The sequence below is a fragment of the Anopheles gambiae genome (assembly GCF_943734735.2).
Source record: "Anopheles gambiae chromosome X unlocalized genomic scaffold, idAnoGambNW_F1_1 X_unloc_81, whole genome shotgun sequence".
Lineage (NCBI taxonomy): Eukaryota > Metazoa > Arthropoda > Insecta > Diptera > Culicidae > Anopheles > Anopheles gambiae.
In genome coordinates, this window is record NW_026902694.1 from 7501 (window position 1) to 17500 (window position 10000).

General features: G+C 52.1%; 1 pseudogene; it reads left to right on the forward strand.

Annotated features, from left to right (window-relative positions):
* The window catches only part of LOC133394944 (large subunit ribosomal RNA), an 8920-nt pseudogene extending 3187 nt beyond the window's left edge, over window positions 1–5733 (forward strand).
* Window positions 5734–10000: the final 4267 nt, after the last annotated feature.

Sequence of the window (10000 nt, forward strand, 5' to 3'; positions counted from 1 at the left end):
TGAGTTTGAGCCCAATAGAATGAGTAACGTTAAAACTAAGAAGGTCAAAAAGACCAAGGGGGTGGACAAGAAAGATCCGGACCAAGCGTTCATGGATCTTCAAGATCGGATGGAGGCTATGCGTTTTGGGATAAGTAAACTCGATGATGAGTCTTCCCATTTTACGCTAGTAACGGTAATGATGGACTTCCTCGATGAGGTAATGTCCGAATTTCGAAGGTACAGAGCCGTTAATCGCATGCAGCAGGTCCTCGACCGTCAAACGCAAACGTCGTTTGACGGTAACGATGGATTCGGGCCGCAAACGCGAAAAGGCAGAAGACCAGTGGCTGATGACCAACAGCCTGGTCCAAGTGGGTTGCAAAGGTTGCAACAACAACAACAACCATCGAGGTTGACCCCTGTTAGGGAAGCGGTGGAAAATATTCCAAGTCCGAGAAACGGACCGAATATTAATGAGGGTAGCATTAATAAGAGGAAGAAGAAGAAGAGCAAGAAGAAGCAGAATAAGCCCAGGAAGCGGCCTGAGGCTCTGCTGATATCGGACTGCACTTCCGAGGAGCTGGCGAAATTGCTCAAGGAAATGAAGCAGTCCGATGCTCTGAAATCGGTTGGAGAGACAATCTCCAAGGTCCGACGGGCCCAGAATGGAGGCATGTTGCTAGAACTTAAGCAGGGTAGTTCTGCTAGTGCAATTGCCCCAAAGGTTAAGGAAGCGGTGAAGGGCAAGGCGTCAGTGAGAACGCTAGCTCCTTCTAAAATGATTGAGATCATGCATCTCGATGAAATTACCACCCCAGAGGAGGTTGCGGAGTCTGTCAAAGCACAGCTCAACATCGAGGTTGAAATAGATCGAATCAAAATGAAGAAAGGCCGCGCGGCCGGTACGCAGTGGGCACGGATCAACGTATCGCTGCCAGACTTTCAAAGCTTCCTGAATTTGGGAAAGCTGAAAGTTGGTTGGTCGATATGCCATATCCGCGAGGTTATGGAAGAGCAGAAATGCTACAAGTGTTGGAAGGTAGGCCATACGAGCTACCATTGTAGGGAACCAGACAGAAGTAATCTGTGCTGGAAATGCGGTTTGAGTGGACACAAGAAGCAAGCTTGTACCAACTCTGTCAAGTGTTTAGATTGCGGTACGAGGTCACAGAACCTTCACGCAACGGGCAGCTATATGTGTCCTAGAAGGCGAACGATTAGATCATAATGGTTAGGTTGCTACAACATAACCAGAATCATAGTTATGCCGCATTTCAGTTAATGTGGCAAACGATTAGGGAAGAATCTGCGGATATAGTGTTGATTGCAGATCCGTATCTGGCAACAACCAACGTCAAAGTGTTACGCAATGACGATAACACAGCAGCGGTAGTGGTTAACGCGGACTTACCAGTTAAGGTAGTCAGTAAGGCTCTGAAGGGTTTAATGATAGTTGACATAGGTGATATGCGAGTGGTTAGCGTTTACGCGCCACCTAGATTTAGTATGGAAGAGTTTCAGAACATGTTGGATAACACGGTAATGGCCGTAACCGGTATCCACAAATTCGTTATCGGGGGGGACTTCAACGCTTGGTCAGCAAGTTGGAACAACCAACTTGGCGAGCGTGGAGAAACCCAGAAACGAAGAGGTGAGTTGGTCTTATCAACCTTTGCGCAGATTGACGCTATTTTATTGAACGACGGCAGCACCCCAACTTATGTTGGACCAGGGCGTACGTCAGTAGTTGATCTTACTTTTGCGAGCAGAACAGTTGCAAGATCATTTAAGTGGGAGGTGTTATCTGGCTATATGAACTCTGATCATCGTGCAATACGAATAGATCTTGAGACGCAAAGCGTGCGTAACTTGTCCCGACCCATAACGGGATGGAGCATCAAGTATTTTAGCAAAGATATATTTGAAGTTATGATGCAAGCCGCTTTTGAGACAGAGGTCACAACAAGCGAAGACTTAATGCGTATACTTGTCACGGCGTGTAATGCGACGATGACTAAGCGTAAGAGGTACACTCCTAACAAGAGTGCATTTTGGTGGACGTTAGAGATTGAGGCACTTCGCAAAGAGTGCAAACACCGCGATCGATTAGCGCAAAGAGCATTCAATACTGATCTCTATTCTTCTTTTAGGGACGAGTTCAAGGTGGCAAGGAATGCCCTCAAGCGATTGATCAAGCATACCCGACAGAGGAAGTGGAAAGAGTTCCTGGGAACAGCGAACAACGCATCATTTGGTATTGTATATCATACGTTCAAGAAAGTGGCCGAGGGTTCGATTGGACCCCGAACCATGACATTGGACGAGTTTAGGGAAGTGGTGAGCGAGCTTTTTCCTACTCACCCAAATACGGTGTGGCCTGAATATCGTATCGATCAGCCACGAGAGTTTGAAAGGGTAACTAATGATGAGATTCTTGCGGTTGCCAGGAGACTACCTAACAAGAAGGCGCCGGGACCAGATGGTATCCCGAATGAGGCGCTGAAAGTTGGTATGTTGACTGCAACCGATGCATTTTGCAGGGTTTACCAAGGCTGTTTAGAGAACGCGAAGTTCCCCGATGAGTGGAAAAGGCAGAGGTTGGTGTTAATACCGAAACCGAACAAACCACCAGGGGAACCGGGTTCAGTTCGCCCCATTTGTCTACTAGACGGGGCAGGTAAAGGTTTAGAACGCATCATAGTGCAACGGTTAAATGCACACATCGAGGAGGTCAACGGACTGTCTGATGACCAATTTGGTTTCAGAAGTCGTCGATCAACGGTTGATGCGATTCAACGGGTAGTGGACATTGTTTCGGTAGCTAGAAGCAGAAACCGATACAGTGGACGGTATTGTGCAGTTGTTACATTAGATGTTACTAATGCTTTCAACAGTGCTTCGTGGTTGGCGATTGCAAATGCTTTACAGAGAATTAACACTCCTAAGTATCTTTATGATATCATTGGTGATTATTTTAGGAATCGTGTGCTGATGTATGATACCACAGATGGACCGGCAGAGATTGCAGTCACATCGGGTGTACCTCAAGGCTCGGTACTTGGCCCAACGTTATGGAACCTCATGTACGACGGAGTCCTACGAGTTGCAATGGTGGAAGGTGCACGGATTATCGGCTATGCAGACGATATAGTATTGTTGGTGGAAGGTAATTGTGTTGATGATATTGAAATTCTCGTTTCCAGCCAGATTCGCATCATCGACAGATGGATGACCGACAACGGATTAAAGATAGCCCCGACCAAGACCGAGTTTATCATGGTCAGTTCCCATCAGAGGGTACAGCATGGGGCTATCAGGGTAGGTGATCACGTAGTACATTCGTCGCGCAGCTTAAAGTATTTGGGGATGGTCTTAGATGACCGCCTCGATTACACTTCACACATCAGGTATGCGGTGGAGAGAGCGACGAAGTTATGGACCACCTTGGTAAGGATGATGCCTAATAAGGCAGGTCCGAGTAGTAATGCTAGGCGAGCAATTGCTCTTACTGTTGTGGCGAAGGTCCGGTATGCCTCGCCCATTTGGTGTCATACCCTTAGATTTGCTAACCGTAGACAATGGCTACGTCGGTTTTACCGGCCAGTAGTCCAGCGAGTTATCTCTTCTTTCAGGACAACTTCTCACGATGCAGTCTGCGTGCTTGCGGGAATGATCCCGCTGCATCTCCTCCTGGACGAGGACTCCAGGACTTTTCATCGGAGACGAGCAGAGAACATCGCCGGATCGGTTGCACGTAACATGGAACGTGTCACAACTATGGAACGATGGCAACGAGAATGGGACGAGAGTGTTCACGGTCGGTGGACATACCGTCTCATACCCGACGTCAACAGATGGATAAGTAGAAGTTTTGGTGGTGTAGATTTCTTTCTTTCTCAGTTTCTTTCCAGCCATGGCTTCTACGCCTACCAGCTTCATCGGATGCAGTTAACGGGTTCGCCGCTATGCGATGCGTGCGAGGAACCTGAGGACGCCGAACACACGATATTCCATTGTGTACGTCATCGTGAACTGATCATCAGACTTCAGCATCAAGTCGACGAGGAGTTAACGCCGGAGAACATCATCGAAGTTATGTCTGCTAACAGATATAACTGGAGCATGGTTCATCAAGCAGTACGGACGATTATGATTCGACAACAACATCGAAGACACGTCATCGAACGAGGCGAACGACGTGCTTTGCTCGCCAACATCCAGTTGGCCTTGCAGAGCAGCGACAGTGACGACGAGTAACGACAAGGATTCATCGTAGTTCATCGTAGCTTCATCGCCGAGGGCTAGACAGTGGCTAATCACCACTGTTGGAAGCCATTCGTTGCCTGGGATGATGGACATCCACCGCCCGAGTGACGTCGATACCCTAACGGGTGATCCACTCGGGGCCGGTTGAAGGCACGGAGGGGTTTTAGTGAGTAAGAATCTCACACTACCGGGGTTGATCACCCAGGTGTCTTATGCAAGATTTCCCCTTCGATAACAAAAAAAAAAAAAAAAAAAAAAAAAAAAAAAAAAAAAAAAAAAAGGTAGCCAAATGCCTCGTCATCTAATTAGTGACGCGCATGAATGGATTAACGAGATTCCCTCTGTCCCTATCTACTATCTAGCGAAACCACAGCCAAGGGAACGGGCTTGGATGCACTAGCGGGGAAAGAAGACCCTGTTGAGCTTGACTCTAGTCTGGCATTGTAAGGCGATATAGGAGGTGCAGCATAGGTGGGAGGGCTTCCTCGTGGAGCTCGCCTCTGAGATACCACCACTCTTACTGTTGCCTTACTTACATGATTGGGTGGAACAAGCGCGGGCCCCAGGTCCGGATCGTGCGCGCACCTCCTCCGGGGGGCTGTGGCGGCGGTTCGCCTGCGCGCGCCCAATGCGCCGTGTTTCTCGCTCAGCGTCCAGTGTGTCGCTGGGTGGTGCCGCCGGGGAGACTGCATCGTAGCATCGTCGTGTGTAGCGTGTTACCCGCTTGTCCGACCGTGAGCCGTGGCCCGCAAGGGTACAAGCTTGCGTACGTCGGTGCATTCGTGGTGCACTGCTTCTGCGCGGTCGATCGTTTATGATGTCACGTTTGCCCCCGGTTCCGCGCGCCGCCCGGCTCGAAGACTCCTGGACAGGTCCTTTCGGTCCACGTCATGGACAGTGCCAGGTGCGGAGTTTGACTGGGGCGGTACATCTCCAAAACGATAACGGAGGTGTCCAAAGGTCAGCTCAGTGTGGACAGAAACCACACGCTGAGCATAAGGACAAAAGCTGGCTTGATCCCAACGTTCAGTACACTTCGGGACAGCGAAAGCTTGGCCTTACGATCCTTTTGGTTATAACGAGTTTTTAGCAAGAGGTGTCAGAAAAGTTACCACAGGGATAACTGGCTTTTTTTTTTTTTGTTATATCGAGTGGATTTTTATTGATCGTATGTTACATCGAAAAGAAAACCCAGCCCTCTCATAATCCGCCCTTTATGCCCTGCGAAGGGATTTAAGGGTGGACGTGATGCTCATAGGGAGCCTAACTTTTTAGCCGTGCGTTCGCACCTTTCCGTTTATTTTAGTTGAAATTCTATTTTCCAAACTGTTCTTCTGAATTAATTCCCTTAAGGGGAGCCCTATATCTGTACCGAAGCACCTTTCTTTTTTTTTTACACTTTCGTTGTTCTTTTTACTAAAGTTAGCTTTAGCGGTCCGCTCTTTCGGCTTCGGCTGCTGCTGCCTGCTGGGCAGCATCAAGTCCGCCTCGCTCGACGTCATCGGGTTCATCGTCACTTTCGCTCGACCAGGCATCATGGCCGAACAGCGCTCGTAGCATTTGGATTCCACCGTTCCGAATCATTCGTTGTCTTTCCCGCCAGCGGGCCACTCTCCGTCGCCCATCTTCGAGGCGAGCGGCCTCCCTGGGTGTTGGTGGTGGAGCTGGTGGAGTAGGTTGACTTCTCCTATTGCGCTGGCGGTAGGCACGATTTGCCTCATTGTGGAGCTGCCGCCGTTCTTCAGTGCGGCGTTCGTCTTCCTCTCGCTGTAGCTGCTGTTGTATTTCAGCTTCCTCACGATTGGAAGCAGCCCGCTGTTCTCGTTCCGTGTCCCAGTCACGCTGCAGCGTTGTTGTTATTCGACGTGCCGCCTCACAGAAGCTGCTCCAGTTGTCTTGGCTGCCCATAAGGAAGTCCTGAAGACTGTCCGGCGTGACCGGATTCGGCCCCAGTTCACCAAAGTACTCCATCCTCACTCGAGCAAACCTGGGGCATTCGAAGATGGCGTGATGGGCATTTTCCGGAACACCCGCACAGCTGCGACAGTCAGGGGATTCCGTAAAGCCGTTGATGGCCAGGTACTCTCTGAAGAACCCATGTCCAGAGAGCACCTGGGCCAAGTGGAAGGTCATCTCCCCGTGTCTCCGGCCTTGCCAAGCGCTGATGTCGCGGATTATCCGATGCGTCCACCGGGTGTATCTGGAGGTGTCGGCCTCGGCGTCCCATTGGCTCTGCCACATCGTGATGGTGCGCTGCCTCTCCTCCAACCGGATGGCTGCCTTCGTTATCGACCGACCCGGATCATTAACACGCTCGAACACTCGCGCATCCTCCTCTATCAAGAGACAGATGGGGGTCAGCCCGGCGAGGAGGGTGGCGGTCTCATACCTTACGGTACGGAAGGTGCGTGCCACCCTCCGTGCTGAGACTCGCTGAACCCTCTCCAAAAGTCGACGACACTCTCTCTTCGTCACCTCGCCATGCCAGATGGGCGCAGCATATCGGATGACCGACTCTGCGACCGAGGCCAACAGTCGCGCTTTGCTGGTCTTTGGTCCACTGTGGTTGCGCAAGAGGCGGGTAACGGCATCTGCTATCTTCCTTGCCCGAGTGGTTACCTCTCGGACATGGGGCAGCCACGATAGGTGATCGTGAAGGGTCACCCCAAGGTAACGCATCGTGCGGGAAGATGTCACCTCCACGTCCCCTACTCTTATGGTGACCTGCGTAGGGTTCTTCGTGCTGGAGATAAGCACGCACTCCGTCTTTTCCGGCGCAATCTGGAGATGATGTTGAGCCATCCAGTGAGAGACACTGGCGACCGCCTCCTCGGCTGCAGCCTTCACTGCATTTACGTCGATGCCCGGAATCAGCAGCACCAAGTCGTCAGCATACGCCACCATCTCGCAGTCCTGCGGAAGGGCGACGTCCAGAACTCCATCGTACATGGTGTTCCACAGGGTGGGGCCAAGAATCGAACCCTGTGGAACACCAGCCGTGATGGACCGAGTTACTGGGCCGTCGGATGTCTCGAAGACCAACTCTCGGTTCTCGAAGTAGCTCCTCACGATTCTTTGCAGACCAGCAGGTACTCCTTTCATCTGCAGTGCAGTGGCGATGGCCTGCCAGCTTGCCGTATTGAAGGCATTCTTGACATCCATTGACACGACCAGCAGGAACCTGTTATCCCGCCCGTTCGTGCGGCGGAATCTCATCGCGCTCTGACCAGCCTCGATCACTGTTCGAATGGCGCCAATTGTAGATCGCCCCCTCCGGAAGCCATGCTGCCTGTCTGACAGCCTCACCGCAGCAGGATCTTCCAGGTGGTTGTGAAGTCTGTTTAGAATGAGCTTCTCCAGCACTTTCCCTAAGGCATCCAGCATGCACAAAGGTCGGTATGACCCGTTGCTACCCGGTGGTTTCCCCGGCTTGGGGAGCAGTACCAACCGCTGTCGTTTCCATGGTGCTGGAAATGTAGCCGTTTCCAGACAGCTTTGGTACAACGCCTGGAAAACGTCCGTGTACGCAAGGATTGCAGCCTTGACAGCGGCGTTCGGAATTCCGTCAAGGCCCGGCGCTTTTTTGTTCGGCATGGTGCTAGCTATCAGACGGAGTTCCGGGATCGTGACTTGGGTCCATGGAGTCTGCTGGTCTGCAGGCTGTTCCTGTTCTTCCTCGGAACTGATGCTGGGCCAGTTGAAGGGCGGATGTTGCGGGAAAAGCTCTGTAACGATGCTTTCAAGCCTCGCTCTCTCCGTCTCGGGTGGGGCCCTTCCACCGCGAAGACGGGAGAGGACTACTAAGTACCCGGCTCCGAAAACGTTTTCCTCCGCAGCATCGATCAATTCCTGGAAGGCAGCCTTTTTGCTGGCACGTATAGCTCTATCCAGCTCAGCTTTAGCTGTTCTGTATTGGGCTGCAGCCAGACTTCGGTTCTGGAGATCACTTGTCTGCTGCATGCGATCTCTCGTCTGCTCGCAGTTTTGCCTAAGCAGAGCAATCAGTGGCGTCCACCAGTAAACGTCCCGATGAGGGTCGGGGAAAGACGACGTCATCCTTTGCATGGTTTTCTCGCAGGCCGATATCATTGCCGAGATCATTCCCTGGTGATTGACTGCCTTCTCTCGGAATCCCTCGCCATGTAGCGTGGCCAGGAAATTCTCTTTCGAGAACTGTTTCGTCTTAAATCGCGTGCCTGCATGTTGAAAACGCTCTCGCTGGCCCCGTTGACGTGACTGTCCTTGGTTACGCTGCTGGTCTGCTGACGCTGGGCCTACCGAATAGGTGATATACCTATGGTCAGATCGCGTGTCCGTGTTTCTTACCAACCAAGTGCTCGGCTGAGCTATGGACGAGCTGGCGAAGGTCACGTCGACAACGCTGGCAGTCGCCACACCGTTTCCAACAAAGGTTGCCACATTCCCTCGATTCATCAGCAGCAGGCCCAATTGCTGGGACGCCTCGAGCAGTACTTCCCCACGCTCATTGCTGCGTTGGCTTCCCCACTCCTCATGCCAAGCGTTAAAGTCTCCGGCAACTACTACCTGAGGGTGGGATTGGGCTTCCAATTCAATTGCTTCAACGAATTCCGCAAATCCTTCCCGCGACAGGCTGGGTGGCGCGTAGCAGCTTAGGAAGGTGATGCCACCCACCTTGGCAGCTATAAGGCCTGGAACATCACTGCTCCATTGTCCTTGTAGAGGGTATCGTCCTGTGGCCACGACTGCCACCTTTTTGGAGGCATCAACTGCCCATCTTGGGTTGTTCTCGGGTGGTCGATACGTGTGGGAAAGAACCAGCACGTCCACTTCCATTTGTCGGGCGGTTTGCAGGACCAGATCTTGGGCGATCCTGCCTCCACCCAGGTTCACTTGGAGGACTTTTAGCTGCGTCATTGGGTGGCCGACCGATCGCATGTCCGGTCCCCGATAACATGGGGGCCATCGCATTTGCCGCAGCGTATTTCTTCCATGCATGTACCAGCCTTGTGACCTTCCTGTCCGCAACGGATGCAAACATTTTGTCGGTCTACAGGTGACCGACAATCGCGGGCGTTGTGGCCGTGCTCAAGGCATCGGTAGCAGCGAAGATGCTCTTTGGGTGTTGGAGGAGCCATCTTCACTCTGGAAATGCAGAAGCCCAAGCGAAGCTTCGTACCATCCAGCGCTTTGGCGGCCTTGGCTGGCAGACGGACGCGTGCCCGCTGGGTGCCATCCGGCATTGTCCTAATGCTCGTTGAGACGATGCCTGCCCCACCCTCGATCTTGTTTTCAAGGAGAGCTGTAAGCTCTTCCTCCTTGGCTAGGGGGTCGATGTCGTTTACTACCAAGGCCGCCATTTCCGTCACGTGTCGACAAGTTCCAGCCTCGCCGATGATCGTTCGGATCTGCTGGAGAATTAAGGTCGCGTTTGCGGATCTAGCAAGCGTCAGTCGTAGCAACGCCTTATCTGTGCGCCGGCCCATGATGATGAAATCCTTTAACTCCTTATGTGTGCCATTATCGTCAACGGCTTTACGGATTTTCAAGGAGACGCTCTCGAAAGTCTCGTTCTGACCAGGAGAGATCTCTATCAGTTCGGGCTTAGGACGCTTACGCTTCTGCTGCTGCTGTTGATGCTGCTGCTGCTGCTGTTGCGACGAGCCTGCGACCACATATCGCTGTGGCTGTCGTTGCTGCTGTTGCTGCTGTAGCTGCTGCCTCATTTGCGGCGGCTGATACCGCCCAGTCTGCTGTTGTTGTTGCTGCGGTT